Raw genomic sequence first — 18,157 nt, 5'->3', positions numbered from 1 at the left:
ATGAGATCATGACCTGAGCCAAAGTTGGATGTCCAACCGACTGAGCTGCCCAGGTGCCCCTCAAGGGGAGTTTTAAATACCTAAGGGAGGTTGTTAAATGCAGCATGAAACATGGCCTCAAACATGTAAGGAAAAGTCTTAAGCTTGTTGGAAAGTGTTTGGAACAGAGAGGAAGAGTCCCAAATACATGAGGAAATATCTCAAACAAGTCAGGAAGTTTCTCAACGTAGTTAAAAAAGTTATTAATAAGTCAGTAAGGGTCTCAAACAGAAAATAAGTTTCTCAGATACAAGAAAGTGTCACCATATTAGGAATGATATCAAAAGCCAAGAAGGGTACCAAATACATCAGGAAGAATCTCAACTACATCAGGAGGAGTAAAAAACCTGTCTCAATAAGGGACTCAAACATGTCAGGAAGTGTCACATGGAGAGGAAGAGTCTCAAATACATCAAGAATCTTCTCAAACAATTCTGGAAGCATCTCAAACATCATTAGGAAGAGCTTTAAAGACATTAGTGAAGCTTTCAACATAGATAAAAGGTCTCAAAAACATCCATAAGAATCTCAAATATGTGTGTACATTTCTGAAGCAAGTCATGAAGTGTCTCAAACATTTCAGCAAAAATCTTAAGTAGGTCAGGGAGGTTCTTAAATATGTCAGGAATGGTCTCAGAGAGTCTCAAATACATCAAGAAGTTCTGACACAACTCAGGAAGGGTCTCAAAGATATTAGGAAATGTCTTATCCTGACTGGAAGAGTCTCAAATATAAGGAGAATTTCTAACATCTCAGAAGGAGTCTCAAACAGGTGAGGAAAAGTCTCAAACATGGCAGGTAGCATCTCAAGAAAGTCACAAAGGATCATACTGTCTGGAAGAGTCTTAAATATGTAAGGGATTTTCTCAGGAAGTGTATCAAATATGTCAGAAGGGTATCAATAAGTCAGAAATGTTGTTGAGCAAATCAAGAAAGGTCTCAAAGTCATTAAAAGCATCACATCTGGTCAAGAAGAGTCACATGGTAGTAAGACATAGTCTTAAATTTGTGAGGGAGGAAGTGTCTTAAACAGACAAGAAGAGTGTATCTGAAGGTTATCAGGAAGAGTTTTACATTCCCCAGGAAGGGTCACAGGCATAGGAAGAGTCTCAAATACTTCAGGAATGGTCTAAAACATTGTATTGTAAACATAGAGAAAGAGTCTCGAGCATGTCAAAATGGGTTTCAAATACATCAGGAAGAGTCTCAAACGATTAAGAAAGGATTTTAAAGTTGTCAGAAAGGGTCTCCAATTCATCAGGAGAGTTTAAAATACATCTGAAAGAATTTCAGACAGTTTCAAATATGTCAGGAAGGGTCTCAAATGAGTCAGGACAAGTTTCAAGTATCTCAAGAAGGGTCTGAAATACATCAAGAAGTCTCTCAATCCTTGAGGAAGAGCCTCAAATATGTTAGAGTTTCAAATAAGGCTAAAAATGTCTCAAGTACCTCAGCAAGGGTCTCAACCATACAGGAGTGGTTCAAATACATCACTAAATATCTCAAACAACACAGGAAGGTTCTTAACATAACAAAAGGACTCAAATATTCAGGAAAAGTTTCAAACCCATTATGGAGGGTCTCAGATATGTCTATCTCAAACAAGTCTGGACAATGTCAAATAGAAAGAGCTTTAAATGTATCAAAAAGCATTTCAAACTGAGAAGAAGTCTCAAATATGTCAGCAAAGATCTCAAACAAGTTTGTAATAGTCTCGAATATATCAGGAAAATTCTCAAATGCCTCAGGAAGGATCTCAACTACTCAGGAAGGGTCTCAAACATGTCTGGGAGGCTTTCTAAGGGTCAAAAAGGCTATTAAACAAGCCAAGAAGGGTGCTAAAGTTATCAGAAAGAGTCTCCAACAGTCAGGAAGCTTCTCAAAAATGTCAAATAGGGCTTCCAACTTGTAAGGGAACTTCTCAAACATGCAGGCAGGGTCTCAAATATGTCAGACTTTCTTCCAAAAAGTCAGTATCCAGATGTAGTCGGAAGAGCTTAAAATACATCATTAAGGATCTCAGAGTCAGGAAGAGTCTCCAATACTTCAGGAATGGTCTTAGCTCAGGAAGAGTTTGAAACAAATCAGAAAGGTTCTTCAAATACATAGGGAAGAGTCTCAGACAAGTAGGGAATAGTCTCAAACTTGTCAGGAAGAGTTTCAAATTCCTCAGACAGGGTTTAAAATATATCTGGAATGGTCTCAAATATACAGTCTCAAAGATGTCAAAAAGAATTTCAAATAAGTTGGGATGAGTCTCAAATATATTAGGAAGAGTTTCAAATAAATCAGAGTCTCTCAAGATGTCCAGAAGAGTCTCAAATAACTTAGGAAGCATCTCAAACAAGGCTGAAAGTCCCTCAAGTATGTCATAAAAGGTCTCAACCATGCAGGACTTGTTCAAATACATCAGCAAAAGTCTTAAACAATTCATAAAGGGTCTCAAGTATGACAAGATTTGGTTCAAACAGTCAAGCAGAATTGAAAATACATTATGAAGGGACTCAAATATGCAGGAAGTGTCTTAAAACAAGTCCTGAACAGTCTTCAAGTAGTAAGGAAGGGCCTCGAACAAATGAAGAGAAGTTGGAATAATCCCAACTAAGTCCAGAAGGGACTCAAACTGAAAGGAAGAGTATCAAATAGGAAAGTTCTCAAGAGTCTGTTAGGGTGGCACCTGGGTGGCTCAGTCGGTTAAGTGTCCGATTCTTGATTTTGGCTGAGGTCATGATCTCCTGGTTTGTGAGACTGAGCCCTGTGTCAGGCTCTGCACTACAGCACAGAGCCTGCTTGGGATTCTCTCTTTCTTTCCCTGTCTCTCTCTGCCCTTCCCCTGCTTGTGTTTTCTGTCTCTCTCAAAATAAATAAACATTTTTTAAAAAGAGTCAGTTAGAAGAGTCTCAACAAGTCAAATAGGGTCTCAAACACGTCAGAAATGGTCTCAAATAAGTCAAGAAGGGTCTCAAACATGTCAGGATCTCATTCAATAGGCATCGACAGTAAGTTAGGAAGGGTCTCGGACAAGAAGAATCAGAAGACTAAAACAATTAGGAATGATGTCACAGACTCACAAAGGCTGTCAAACAAGTCAGGGAGGGTCTCAAAGTCATCAGGAAGAGTCTCAACAGTCAGGAAGGAACTCAAATACGCTAGAGGGTATCTCAAACAAGTCAAAGTAAGCAGAAAGACTTTTAGATATGTCTCAAAGAGACAGGAAGAGTCTCAAACACTTCAGGTACAACCTCAAATGAGCCAGAAAAAGTGTCACCATCATCAGCACATTCTCAAATATATCAGGAAGAGTCTCAAACATACAGGAAAGGATTAAGTATGTTAGTATCTCTAACACCTCAAGAAGTGTCTCAAACATGTCAAGAAGAGACTCAAAGAGTTAGAAATGGTTGCAACCAAGTCAGGAAGGGGTCAGGTATGTTAGCAAGGGTCTCAAATGTGTCATGAATGTTTTCAAACAAGCCAGGGACAGTCTCAAACATGGAAGGAAGGATCTCAAAGTTGTGAGGAAGCCTTTTCATTACCTCAGGAAGGGTCTTGGTCAGGAAGAGTCTCAATAAGTCAAGAGGAGAGAGAGAATCATAGGAGAGAGAATCTCAAATAGTCAACCAAGTTCTCTAACATGTCAGGAAATCTCCAACAAGTCAAGAAGGGTCTGAAACATGTCTGCAAAAGGCTTAAATACATCAGGAAGTTTCTTGGATAGATCAGGCATGGTCTCAAACAATTTAGGAAGAATCTTAAACATGTCAAACAGTTTCTCACACGGTCAGAAAGGCTGTCAACCAAGTCATGAAGGGTCTCGAATATGTCAAGAAGGGTCTGATATATGTTAGGTGGGGTCTCAAACATAGCAGGAATCATCTCAAACAAGTTAGGAAGTGTCTAAAAATAGTCCAGAAGAGTTTTTAAATATCTGAGTAAGAGTCTCAGACAGGAATAGTCTCAATACATCAGGAATGGTCTCAGACACACGAGGAAGGGTGTCGAACAAGTCTAGAAGAGTCTCAAACAAGTCGGACTGTGTCTTTAAGTTGTCAGGCAGAACTTTAAATATGTCTGGAAGGATCTCAGACAGACAGGATTAGTCTCAAATACATCAGGGTGGGCCTCAAGTACCTTAGGACGTATCTCAATCATTAGGAGCTACCTCAAGTATGTCAGGAAAGGTCTCTCACATGAAGGGAAGGGTCTGAAACAAGTTAGGAATTGTTTCAAACATGTCAGGAAGGGTCTCAAACAGGTTAGGAAGGGTCCCATACAAATCAGGAAGGATATCTAATTCCTCAGACAGTGTTTGAAAGAAGTCAGGAAAGGCTTACATGAGTCAGAAAGAGTCTCAAACAAGTCAGAAATCTCAAATACATCAGTAAGGGTCTTAGCTTACACAGGGACAGTTTGTTTCTAAGGAAATGCTTTAAAAATTATTATTATTATTATTATTATTATTATTATTATTATTATTAAGTAGGCTTTGCACCCAGAACAGACCCTGACATCAAGACCTGACCGGAGATCAAGGCCTGAGCTGAGATCAACAGTCAGATACTTAACCAACTGAGCCACCCAGGCGCCCCTCTAAGCGAATGCTTTTAACCACTCTTTCATCACCAAGTGATCCCGAGCCTCTGGCTATATGCTCTGATGTGCTCAGAATTCCAGAACAGGCCAGAAATATGTGGCTGTTCCACCTCCTTCCCACCCCTGATATTTGCTTTATGGCCCATTGACAGAATGCCAGATTCTTCTGACATAACTTCCAGGTCATGGTCAGAGAGACAGTGTTTATTTCCTTCTCTATGCATTCATATCACAGCTGTCAGCTGGGATCTTTTCAACAGCAAAATGAATCCAAGCTTAGAAGCACCTAAAGTTTCTTTTAAGAACTTTTTTTTATAACCTATTTTAAAATCAATAGCACTTATAAGAATGCTACACAAAGAAATTTAGTGAGCAAAACTGCCATCATTTTTTTTAAAATAGAAAACCAGGAAAGGGTCTTGTGTAGAAATTAAACTGTGGCATGCCTGTGATTAGTAGTTTACATCCTCTTTCAGTGGAAAATAAACACAGCGTTCAGCACGGCTGGGTTCTCCACTTCCTTGTTTATAGAGGCGACTGAGTGTCTTTATCAATCATTTGTTTACTGTAAATGTTCCAATTAAAAGCAAAGCTCTGTGTTCATGTAAAACTCATATTGCCCAAGCTTGCCATTAACTTTGCATTGTTTAGCTCTAGCAGATGTTTCTTACCCCAAAGAGAGGACTTTCTGTTTGTGTCATGCACACTAAAACAAACAAACAAATAAATAAACAAAAACACCTCTCCTGGACTGTGTTTTAGATAACATCAGAGACGACGTGAGAGTCAGCAACTGTTGATTAAAAGGTAAGAGACAGAAATATGTGGAAAGTTGTTATGCCTTAAATCTAAAAAATTAAGGAAATAATACTGATAGTATTTGGAAAAGAATACGAATAGTTCCTCAAGTCTCCAGAATTACTGCATATGAGAACAGTATTGAATTACAATTTGTCAAATTAATAACCACAATAATTAAAAATAGATGACCTAATTTGGTCTCATAAATCATTTTTGAGAACCACTGACTCATGCCAAGGTGTTTCTGTGGTGAAGATTTAGTCCTGCCCTGATTTTTCGTCCCATCCAGCCTCAGGTTAGTGACCACTGCCTGGCCCTCTGACTCTGCAGGCCCTGGCTTAGTCAGCTGAGCAGCAGGAAAAATGTCAGTCAGCACGGTCCAGGGAGAACATCTTCCGGAGACATATACTGAGTATGTTTTTGGTGTATTTCTTTGAAATCTAGATCTTTACCTGCAGACCACATAATGAGCAAACAGGACACTTAATGTGGTGGATTAAAGTTCTTTGCCCCTCTTCCCATTAAGAGGTTGAATTTATTTTCCCTCCTACTGTATCTGGGCAGGCCTTGTGACTCTTTTTTTTTTTAATGTTTATTTATTTATTTACCTTTGAGAGAGAGAGAGAGAGAGAGAGAGAGAATCTGAAGCGGGCTGCAGGCTCTGAGCTGTTAGCGCAGAGCTTGATGTGGGGCTTGAATCCATGAACTGTGAGATCATGACCTGAGCCAAAGTCAGACACTTAACCAACTGGGCCATCCAGGTGCCCCATGAGCAGGCCTTGTGACTCTAACCAATAGAATGTCATGGAAGTGACACAGATCTAGACCCTTGAGAACCAGCAGCTTCCACTTTGCTCTTGGGACACTTCCTCTCAGAACCACGAAGTGAGAAGCCCAGGTGTCATGGAGAGGCCATGTGTAGGTGCTGTGGTCAACAGCCCTGGCTGAGCGTCCAGCCAACAGTTGGGATCAACTATGTGCTGTAGGTATGAGCCATCTTGGTTCCAGCCCAGTTCGACCACCAGATGACTATACTCCCAGTTGACAGTAAACAAAATAGAAGCTCCCAGCTGAGCCAGGTCAACCCACAATAGATAGCCAAAACAATTAAGAGCTGCCCCTAATATTTATAGAGCACTGCCTGGTACTGTGCCAAGTGCTTTGTGTTCTGTATTGTATTTAATCTCCAAACACCCGGATGAGAGGAGCCATTATTATCATGCCTGTTTATCCAATGAAGAAATTGAGCTTCATAAAGGTTAAATATCTAACAACATGAGTGAATAGTGAAGCCTGAACTCAAACCCAGGCGTGATTTCAAAGCATGCCTCTCTACCCTCCAAATGATCTGCTTTAGTCAGATCAGGGAAAAGGGAATCCCCATATGCTTTACTAGGCAAAAACCATATTGATTTACATGGAAAAACATACTCAGGGCTCAACTCAATGTTCCAAAGAACATTTTAAAAAACGTGTTTACTCTGGAACATTTCCAGACATATATACTTAGCAGTACAGTACATGAACCACCGTGTGCCTAGTACCTGGTTTCAACAATTAGGAACAGATGGCCAATCTTGTTTTATCTGTATTCCCAGCTACTTCTCTCACCCCACCATGAGATTATCTTAAAGCAAACCCCACACGTTATATCTTTTCATCTGTAAATATTTAAGTATGTATCTCTCAAAGATAAAAACTATTTTTTTCAAACACAAGCATTATCACAACGAAAAGATAGTTGTGATAACAATTCCTTATTATCATTTATATTCAGTGTTCAAAATCTTCCACATTATCTCGTAATTATTTTTTTATAGTAGATTTCTTCAAACTGGGGACCAGATAAGGTTCCTCATTACATGTGGTTAATATGTCTCTTAAGTGTTGTGTGTGTTTTTTTAAATTTTTTAGTGTTTATTTTTGAGAGTGAGAAAGAGAGAGAGACAGAGTGAGAGCAGGAAAAAGGCAAAGAGAAAGGGAGACACAGAATCCAAAGCAGACTCTAGGCTCCGAGCTGTCATCACAGCCCAACGCGGGGCCAGAATCCACGAAACGCGAGATCATGACCTGAGCCGAAGTCGGACGCCCAACCAACTGAGCCACCCAGGCGCCCCTCTTAAGTCTTTTTGATAGATAAGACTATGTTCTTGCTATTTGTTTGCCAAGAAAAATTGACACATTTGTCCTGGAAAATTTCCCACAGTTGGTGTTTGGCTGATTGCATCCATCTCTCTAGCGTCATTTAATGTATTCCTTTAAACCCTGTATTTCCTGTAAGTTGGCAGTTATATTTCAAATTCAGGTTTGGTTTTATTGGCAAGAATCCTTTGTGCACTTTCTATTGCATCACATCGGGTGGCCCATAATGTCTCGCTGTCCCATTTTTAGTGATGGTAAGATTAATCACTGGATTCAGGCATTGTTAGCCCCTCTTTTAAAGTTCCCATCAAACTTTCACCTAATGAAAAACATTGCCTTGATCCATTATTTCATTAGGGCCTGAGAAATTTGGGTTCCTTACCTTTATTTGCCGGTATTGGCTAAAGATGATCAAATAGCTTTAAAAAAAATCATTATGAGCCTATGAATTTTAGCAAGTTTGATGTATTTTAATCCATTACATTCATTACTAATCTTTAAATTTCTCACTTTTCAGTTTCATGGAGATATAATTTATATCCCATACAATTCACCCATTTAAAGTACACACAGAGTTGTGCAATTATTACTATAACATAATTTTTTTCCACTTCCCTGTGCTTCAATTAAAAAAATTTTTTTAATGTTTCTTTATTTTTGAGAGAGATAGAGACAGAGTGTGAGCAGGGGAGGGGCAGAGAGAGACACACACACAGAATCCCAAGCAGGCTCCAGGCTCTGAGCTGTCAGCACAGAGCCTGACATGGGGCTTGAACTCATGAACTGTGAGATCATGACCCGAGCTGACGTTGGACGCTTAATCGACTGAGCCAGCCAGGCACCCCACTTCAATTTTTTTTTTTTTACTGTAATATAATTTTAGAACATTTTCATCATGCCCAGGTGCCTGGGTGGCTCCGTCAGTTGAGCATCCAACTTTGGCTTAAGTCATGATCTCATGGTTGGTGGGTTTGAGCCCACTTTGGGCTTTGCGCTGACGGTGCAGAGCCTGTTTTGGATCCTCTGTCCCCCTCTCTCTGCCCCTTCCCAGCTTGTGCTATCTCTCTCTCTCTCAAAAATAAATAAACATTTAAAAAAAAGAACATTTTCATCATGCCAAAAAGAGATCCTATGTTCATTAGCAGTCATTCTCCATTCCCCTGAAGATTCCCACAATGCTAGGTAACCACTGATCTACTTTCTGTTTCTACTGATTTGCTTCTTCTGGACATTTCATATAAATGTAATTGCACAACATGTGGCCTTTGTCTGGCTTCTTTCCTTTAGTATGATGTTTTCAAGTTTCACCCATGTTGCAGCAGGTGTCAGTACTTTTTATCACCCAATAATATTCCATTGTATGGATAAACCATATTTTATTTAGCCATGCATCAGTTGATGGACCTTTGGGTTTGTAGTGGGTTGAAAGGAAGGCCTTTCAATAGGAAGTGGCCTCCAAAAAGGTATGTCCATGTCTTAACCCCCAAAAACCTGTGAATGTGACCTTATTTGGAAAAAGGTTCTGTGCAGATGTATTTAAGGATCTCAAGGTAAGATCATCCCAGTGGGCCCTACATCCAGCGACAAATGTCTTTATTAAAAAACACACAGAGGGGAGAGAAGGAGGAGAATGACATGTAAAGACTGAGGAAGAGATAGGAATTTTGTAGCCACAACAAGCCAAGGAACACCATAAGCTGGAAGAGGCAAGAAAGGATTCTCTCTGAGAAACTGCAGAGCACTACTGCACTTTGATTCCAGACTTCTGGCCTCCAAGAGCGTGAAAGAATACATTTCTGTTATTTTCAGCCACCCAGTTTGTGGTAATTTGTTACTGTAGCCCTAGAAAACTAATGCAAGCTTGTTTCCATTTTTTGGCTATTATGAATAATGTTGCAAAGAACATTCCTGTACAAGTTTTTGTGTGGACATATGTTTTTAGTTCTCTTGTGTATATGCCTAGGAATGGAATGGCTAGGTCATATGGTAACTATGCACTAAACATTTTGGGCAACTGTCAAACTGTTTTACAAAGTGGCTGTCCTGTTGTACATTCCCACCGGCAACGTATAAGGATTTCAATTTCTCCACATCCTCACCAATACTTATTATTGTGTCTTTTTGATTATAGCCATCCTAGTGGGTGGAGAGTGGTTTTTATTTGCATTTTCCTATTGACTAATGATAATATGCATCTTTTCACATTCTTCCACCCTCCCCAGTCTTACTATATTTTCTCTTTTTTTATTAAAAATTTTTTTAATGTTTATTTATTTTTGAGAGAGAGAGAGAGACAGAGCGTGAGCAGGGGAAGAGCAGAGAGAGAGAGAGAGAGAGAGAGAGAGAGAGAGACACAGAATCTGAAGCAGGCTCCAGGCTCTGAGCTGTCAGCACAGAGCCCAACGCAGGGCTTGAACTCACGGACTGTGAGATCATGACCTGAGCCGAAGTCAGGCGTTTACCCGACTGAGCAACCCTGGTGCCCTCTTTATGTTTTTAACTTTTATTTATTTTTGGGAGAGCACAAACAGGAGAGGGTGAGAGAGAGGAGGACAGAGGATATGAAGCGGGCTCCGTGCTGACAGGCTAACAGTAGTGAGCCCAATGTAGAGCTTGAACTCATGAACTGTGAGATCATGACCTGAGCTGAAGTCGGACGCTCAACCAACTGAGCTACCCAGGTGCCCCTGAGATATATTTTCACATTTTTATTGACATGTGAACATCTTCTTCTAAGAAATGTCTATTCAGGTCCTTTGCCCATTTTTAAATTGACTTGTCTTTTTATTATATAAAGTTTTAAGAGTGTATGTATATATACATATAGATACATATATATGTATATACATATATACATATATATAAATTCTGGATGTTAAGTACCTTCCTAAATATATAATTTTCAAGATTTTCTTCTGTTAGTTGTCTTCTCACTTTCTTGATAGTATTGTTTGCAGCATAAAAGATTTTAATTTTGACATAGTCAAATTTATCTATTTTTCCTCCTCTTGTTGCTGTGCTTTTGGTGTTGTATCTAAAAATCCATTGCCTAACCCAAGGTCATGAAGATTTACTTCTATATTTTCTTCTAAAAATTTTAAAGATTCAACTTTTACATTTAGGTATTTAATCCATTTTGAATTAATTCTTGTGTATGGTGTGAGGTAAGGATCCAACTTCATTCTTTTGTGCGTGGATATCTAGTTGTTCCAGCACCATTTGTTGAAAAGATTCTTCATTTCCCATTATTTAAAAAAATTTTTTTTACATTTATTTATTTTTGATAGACAGAGAGAGACAGAGCACAAGTGGGGAAGGGGCAGAGAGAAAAAGAGACACAGAATCCGAAGCAGGCTCCAGGTTCTGAGCTGTCAACACAGAGCCCGACGCAGGGCTCAAACTCACAAACCGCGAGATCATGACCTGAGCTGAAGTCAGATGCTTAACTGACTGAGCCACCCAGGTGCCCCAATCTTCATTTCCCATTAAATAGTCTTGGTACCCTTGTTGAAAATTATTTGACTATAAATGAATGGGTTTATTTCTGAACTGTCAATTCTGTGGCATTGATCTATATGTCTATATGCCAGTACCAAACTGTCTTAATTATGATAGTTTTGTAGTAAGTTGTAAAATGAAGTGTGAGTCTTCCAGCCTTGTTCTTCTTTTTCAAGACTGTTTTGGCCATTGTGGGTCTCTTGCATTTCCATATGAATTTTTGGATTAGCTTGTTAATTACTGCAAAAAAGCATGCTGGAATTTTGATATTGTATTGGATCTGTAGATGACTTTGTTGAGTACTATTATCTGACCCATAAATGTGATAAGTTTCCACTTATTTAGATGTTTCATTTCTTTCCATAATGTTTTGTGACTTTCAGTGTACAAGTTTTACACTTCTTTTGTTAAATTTTTTTTTTTTAATTTTTTTTTCAACGTTTATTTATTTTTGGGACAGAGAGAGACAGAGCATGAACGGGGGAGGGGCAGAGAGAGAGGGAGACACAGAATCGGAAACAGGCTCCAGGCTCTGAGCCATCAGCCCAGAGCCCGACGTGGGGCTCGAACCCACGGACCGCGAGATCGTGACCTGGCTGAAGTCGGACGCTTAACCGACTGCGCCACCCAGGCGCCCCTTCTTTTGTTAAATTTATTCATAAGTATTTTATTTTTTGATGCTATTGTAAATGGAATTATTTTTTATTTTATTTTCAGAATGTTTATTGCCAGTGTATAGAAATGCAATTGATTTTTGTATATTGAGCTTGTATCCTGCAATCTTGCTGAAATTGTTTATTGGCTCTAATAGTTTTTTAGTCGATTTTGAGCATTTTCTATTTATAAGATCATGCCATCTGCAAATAGAGATAATTTTACTTTTTCCTTTCCCATACAAATGGCTTTTACTTGTTTCTCTTTCTTAATTGTCCTGGCTAAAACCTCCAGGATATTTTCATTGCCCTAGTATTTTTATTTATTTTATTTATTTCATTTATCCATAAACTTTAAAATTTCCCACAAATATACTTCTTTTATGAAGAAAATGTATCAGTTTGGATTGGATTTTACAGCATATAACAGAAACCCAAGTTATAGTGGCTTAAATATGATGTTTTTTTTTTTTTTCTCCCATAAAAGGAGTTCAGGGCTAGGCATCTAAGGTTAATATAGCAGCTCTACACATATCTAGGACCCAGGTTCCTTCTTTCTGCCCCCCCCCCCCATATTTGGTACATGGCTCCCATCATCAAGATTGCTTCATAGTCCATGATAGCTGCTGCAACTCAGCCATTATATTATATTCATATTCTGGGCAGTAGGCAGGAGGAAGCAGTAAGAGCAAAAGGTTAACTCAATCATATTAGTCAGTTTCCTTTACAAAACTTTCTCAGCAGCCTCATGAAATGATGTTTGCTTTCAGCTCACTGGCCACCGATACCTGTAAGGAAAGTACTGTTTTAAAGCTGATCCTTTGCCACACCTAACAATATAGGTCTTCTGTTAGTGATGAAGAAAGGGAGAATGAACAGTAGGTAGGCAACTACCACTATGTGGCACCATGTAAAAATCTCAAAAATTGTAATTTTGTGAATTGTTTGTGTTGGGGAGAAAAATTTTCGTCTACCCTTCAAGATTTTTCTGGTTGGTCTAAGAATTAAATTGACATGAGACAAATTAACAGGAGAAAAAGAAACAAAAGCTTAAGCATAATTACATGTATATTTCCTGTATACATGAGAAGGAACCAAAAAAAAAAAAAAGGGTAACTCCCAGAGATGGCTGAAGCCATCACTTTAAATATCATGTTCAGCTAAAGACAAAAGATGTGGGGGTAGGGGTCGTGAAGGATATGGTTGTTATGCAGATTTAAGTCATTGCCTTCTCCGTTGATAAGAGTTTCTAGGGATTGAGGCATCCCCTTCTTCTTGGTACATAACTTGCTTGAATTTATATTTGTATCTTTTTTCTCTTAGGTTGAAAATATCAGTTCCTAATGACATTAACATAGTTACTTAATTGCTTTACCCTAATAGATATGTATGTACAAGTGTGTATATATGTGTGTGTGTGTATCTATATCTATATCTCACACTGTAATAGTTTCAAAATAGCAATTGTAGAATTATCCCTAAAAGTTTAATATTTTTTTGTATTTCTTTTTGTCTATAGGATATATCCCACAAGAGAGGTATAGTCAACACTACATATTTAAAATTGTTTGAAATACACGTGATGGAAGTTGGGAGTCAGGCTTGTGAACACTGATGAGGTAGGGGCAAGGGAATAAGGACAGGGCATCCACAATGTCTGATATAAGAGCCTTTCTAGCTCTGACATTCTAAGATATGAATTTATTTAACAAATGAAGAAAACTGCAACATTAAATGAGTCTCTCATTTAAAACAAGAGGAGGGAGGTGCCTGGGTGGCTCAGTCCATTAAGCGGCTGGCTCTCTCGATTTCAGCTTGGGTCACGGTCTTGCAGTTTGTGAGTTTGAGACCTGCATTGGGCTCCGTGATGACAGGGCAGACCTTGCTTGGGATTCTCTCTCTCTCTCCCTTTCTCTCTCTCTCAAAATAAAAAATAAAAACCTAAAAAAAATAAAAGTAAAATAAAAATAAAACAAAAGGAGCTTCATAGGCAGTCCCTCTTATAACACTTGCTACAGGATAAGGGGAATTATTAGACTCAGTGAAATAAAAATTCCCATCATTGCATTAAAGGCAAATCACTTAGCAAACATATGGAATGCTTAAACTCTGCATTTCCATAAGCTCCCTGGGGGGTGAGATAAATTTTAACTTATATAAGGGTCCCTTACAAGTGCCAACAAAGGTGCTCATACAAAACAGGTGTTCATTAAATACTTGAATTAATCAATCATTATTGATTCATGCATTAGTCCCTTAATCTGTAGAGTATATTATGCAATCTTCATTTTACAATTTAAGTAAGGCTTTTATTTTATAATAGTTTCAGGTTTACAGAAAAGTTGTGAAGATAGTGGAAAGGGTTCCCTTAAACCCCACACCTAGTTTCCCCCATTGTTAACACCTTACATTGCAATGGCACATTTGTCACAATTAATAAACAAATATTGACACTTTATTAATAATCAAAGTCCATACTTCATTCATATTTTTTTAGTTTTTCCTTATATCCTTTTTCTATACCAGGATATAGCCAGGATCTCACATTACATTTAGTAGTCATGCGTCTCCAGGCTCCTTTTGGGTTGTGACAGTCTCTTAGACTTTCTTTGGTTTGGATGATCTTGACAGTTTTAAGGAGTACTGGTGAAGTATTCTGTAGCATGTCCCTGAATGAGGATTTGTCTGGTATTTTTCTCATGATTAGACTGGAGTTACAGGTTTTGGGGAGGAAGACCACAGAGGTAAAGTGCCATTCTCCTCACATCATATCAAGTGTTCGTACTAGCAACATGACTTATCACTGTCAGTATTGGCCACGATCAGCTGGCTGAGATAGTTTGTCAGGTGTCTCCGCTGCAAAGCTACTCCTTTTTCCTTGCTTTCCATGAGGTACTCTCTGGAAGGACATTATTTTGCAGAGCCCATACTTAAGGAGGGGGGAGTTATGCTCTACCTACTTGCGGGTGAGGTATCTATATAAATCATTTGGAATTCTGCACAGGGATGTTTGTCTCTTCTTCCTCATTTGTTTATTTATTGAAGCATTTATATCAGCATGGAGTCATAAACATTTGTCTTATAATCCACATATTGTACTTTATTCTGTGGCACTACGAGATGCTCTAGGCTCATTTTGTACCTTCCCTGCCTTAGCTGTAGAATCAGAGATTTGTTCAAAGGGCGTGGGTTTCTTTTTCTTTTCTTTCCTGCCTTCTTTCTCTTTTTTAGAAAATGGTATTAGAAACCAAGATCTGGCCACCAGGTATGCTTGTAGCTACTGACCTATCATTGTTTCTCAGCATTCTTAGCTGATGGAGCAAGGAAATAGATGTGTGTATACTAATCAGTGTATACCTACATTATCGATAAATATTTCTATATGTATCCATCTATATCCATATTAAACTAAATATAAAGTCTCCATACTGGTATCTCCAACTCTAACCCAGTACCACAGGGATCATTTTAGCCTTCCCTCCCTTGCTTGTCTATAACCTCCCACTCAAATAGTGAGAAACCTGGCTTCCACAATCTGCCATCTATTTACTTCATTCCTCACTTCCAGTATACATGTACAGGAGATACGATTAGAATCGTTCATGTGTACCCCCACGGGAAACCACATTACCCACTAGAGTGTAGTGCTTGTGTGCAGTTTTGTTGGACTTTAGCCTTACAGTCCAACAAATAAGTCCACTCATTTCCAAAGTTGTTTAGCTCAGCCTCTTTTCTCCCCACTCTCTTCACTGAAGTTATTTCATACATTCATCATGCAGTTAGATGCTTTTGTCACAGTCTGTATTCCATCCTGGGATCCTTGGACCTCCTAAATGACTTTTAAAAGAAATTTGTGGGGGCACCTGGGTGGCTCAGTCAGTTAAGCGTCTGACTCTTGACTTTGGCTCAGGTCATGATCTCAGGGTTCATGGGATCAAGCCCTGAGTCGGGCTCTGGGCTGACAGTGCAGAGCCTGCTTGGAATTCTCTCTCTCTCTTTCTTTCTGCATCTCTCTCTCTCTCTCTCTCTCTCAAAACAAGTAAATAAACTTAAAAGTTAAAAAAAAATAGGGGCTCAGTCGGTTGAACATCTGACTCTGGCTCAAGTCATGATCTTACAGTTCATGGGTTCAAGCCCTGTGTCAGGCTCTGTGCTGACAGCTCAAAGCCTAGAGCCTGCTTCGGATTCTGTGTCTCCCTCTTTCTCTGCCTCTCCCCCACTCATGCACGCTTTCTTTGTAACTCAAAAATAAATAAACATTAAAAAAAATAAATTTGTGTACATTAGTGCTCACTCTTTATGCTGTAAAGTTCTGTGGGTTTCGACAAATGCATAACATCACGTACCTGCCGTTATAGTATCATACAGAATAGTTTCACTGCCTTAAAAATCTCTTGTGCTTCACTTATTCAACTCTCCCCCATCTTTAAACCCTTAAACCCCTGGCAACCACTGATCTGTTTACTGTCTCTACAGTTTGGCCTTTTACAGAATGTTATATAAATGGCATTATACAGTATGTAGCCTTTGCAGACTGGCTCCTTTCAGCTCCTTCCATTTAGGGACAGGCATTTAAGATTCATCTATATTTTTTTGCATCTCGTTGGATAGCACATTCCTTTTTATCACTGAATGGTATTCCACTGCATGGATGTACCACATTTTGCTTATCTGTCCACCTATTGAAGGACATCTTGTTTCTTCCAAATTTGGGTGATTATAAATAAAGCTGCTATAAACATTTGCATGCAGCTTTTTGTGTGGAAATAATTTTCCTTTTCTTTTTAAAACATTTTTTTAAATGTTTATTTATTTTTGAGAGAGAGAGAGAGACAGATACAGAGCATGAGCAGGGGAGGGCAGAGAGAGGGAGACACAGAATCTGAAGTAGGCTCCAAGCTCTGAGCTGTGTGCATAGAGCCTGATGTAGGTCTCAAAATCATAAACCATGAGATCATGACCTGAGCCGAAGTCAGACGCTTAACCAACTGAGCCACCCAGGTGCCCCTGTGTGGAAATAATTTTCAAATCTGTGGTTAAACATCTAGGAGCACAATTGCTATTTTGTATGGTAAGACTATGCTGAATGGTATTCCAAAGCAGCTGTATCATTTTTACATTTTCACCAGCCATGAATGAGAATTTCTGTTGTTTCACATCCTCACCAGCAACCTGAATTGTCAGATTTGAGGATTTTAGGATTCTAAGAAGTGTTTGTTGGTATCACATGGTTAATACAATCTTCGGGAGAATATATTGTTTTTCTTGCTCTGACATTTTTTTAAATGTTTATTTATATTTGAGAGAGAGAGAGAGAGAGAGAGAGAATGAGAATGAGAATGAGAATGAGAATGAATGTCAGCGAGGGAGGGGCAGAGACAGAGGGAGACACAGAGTCCGAAGCAGGCTCCAGGCTCTGAGCTGTCAGCACAGAGCCCGACGTGGGGCTCCAACTCATGCACGGGGAGATCATGACCTGAGCCAAAGTCGGACACTTAACCAACTGAGCCACCCAGGTGCCCCTCTGCTCTGACATTTTATGCTGCCTTCCCCTTGGGGACTTACAAGTGGGCTTTCTGGTATCATCTATGTAATAATAAGCTCCTTACCTTCTCCAGATTTCTTTCTTCCTTTTTAAAGAGTTAATCAATTTCCTATTATGATTTTATTTTTAAAATATATTTATTTGTTTTTCTTCTCCAGATTTCTTGGTGGAAAAAGAGCTAGCTGCAGCCTTATGCATTGCTGATAAGGATGTTACAGCATTTCTCTGTAATAAAATGGGGTCTCTAAATTCAAAGTATTCAAAGTGAGTACTTTCATTTTTTTTAAATTTTTTAATGTTTATTTATTTTTGAGAGTGAGAGAGACAGAGCGTGAGCAGGGGAGGGGCAGAGAGAGAGGGAGATGCAGAATCCGAAGCAGGCTCCAGGCTCTGAGCTGTCAGCACAGAGCCCAACGCAGGGCTTGAACTCATGAGCTGTGAGATCATGCCCTGAGCTGAAGTCAGCTGCTCAACCGACTGAGCCACCCGGGCACCTCCAAAGTGAGTACCTTCTTACTCACACACCTCACACTACACAATGCTGAAAGTGCAATTCCGAGTTCTTGCTGGCTATTGGCTGGCCTGCCCTATGCCGCCCAGAGAACTAAATTGCTCAAGGAAGTAAAATATGGTTTGCTCCAAACAACTTCTGAGCCCTTTCCCATCCATTTCTGCCAGGAATTCAAAATGCTGTCTTGACGCAAATTAATAGTACGATTCAGTTTCCACCTGCTCACATGTTGCTGGGCAAATGTTTGGCCTGGAGGGGGCCTTTGCTCACCGGTTCTCTCTTCATCTTTCTTTCTGACCAGCTGGCCACATCTGCATGGCACTCCTGCATGGCTTCAGTTCACTCCGGACACTCCCCTTAAATATATCCTTATTA

At 39.3% G+C, this 18,157-nt stretch overlaps 1 non-coding gene across 1 annotated transcript in view; it reads right to left on the bottom strand.

The window, feature by feature from the left end:
* Window positions 1-17,760: 17,760 nt before the first annotated feature.
* LOC115507021 overlaps window positions 17,761-18,157 on the bottom strand; it is a 186,388-nt gene continuing 185,991 nt past the window's right edge. Inside the window, exon 4 of the transcript XR_004343238.1 lies at window positions 17,761-18,150. This is a non-coding gene — a transcript (uncharacterized LOC115507021). The remainder of the gene's footprint in view (window positions 18,151-18,157) is intronic.

Source organism: Lynx canadensis, chromosome X (assembly GCF_007474595.2).
Source record: "Lynx canadensis isolate LIC74 chromosome X, mLynCan4.pri.v2, whole genome shotgun sequence".
NCBI lineage: Eukaryota > Metazoa > Chordata > Mammalia > Carnivora > Felidae > Lynx > Lynx canadensis.
This window is presented reverse-complemented; position numbering and strand designations above follow the sequence as displayed.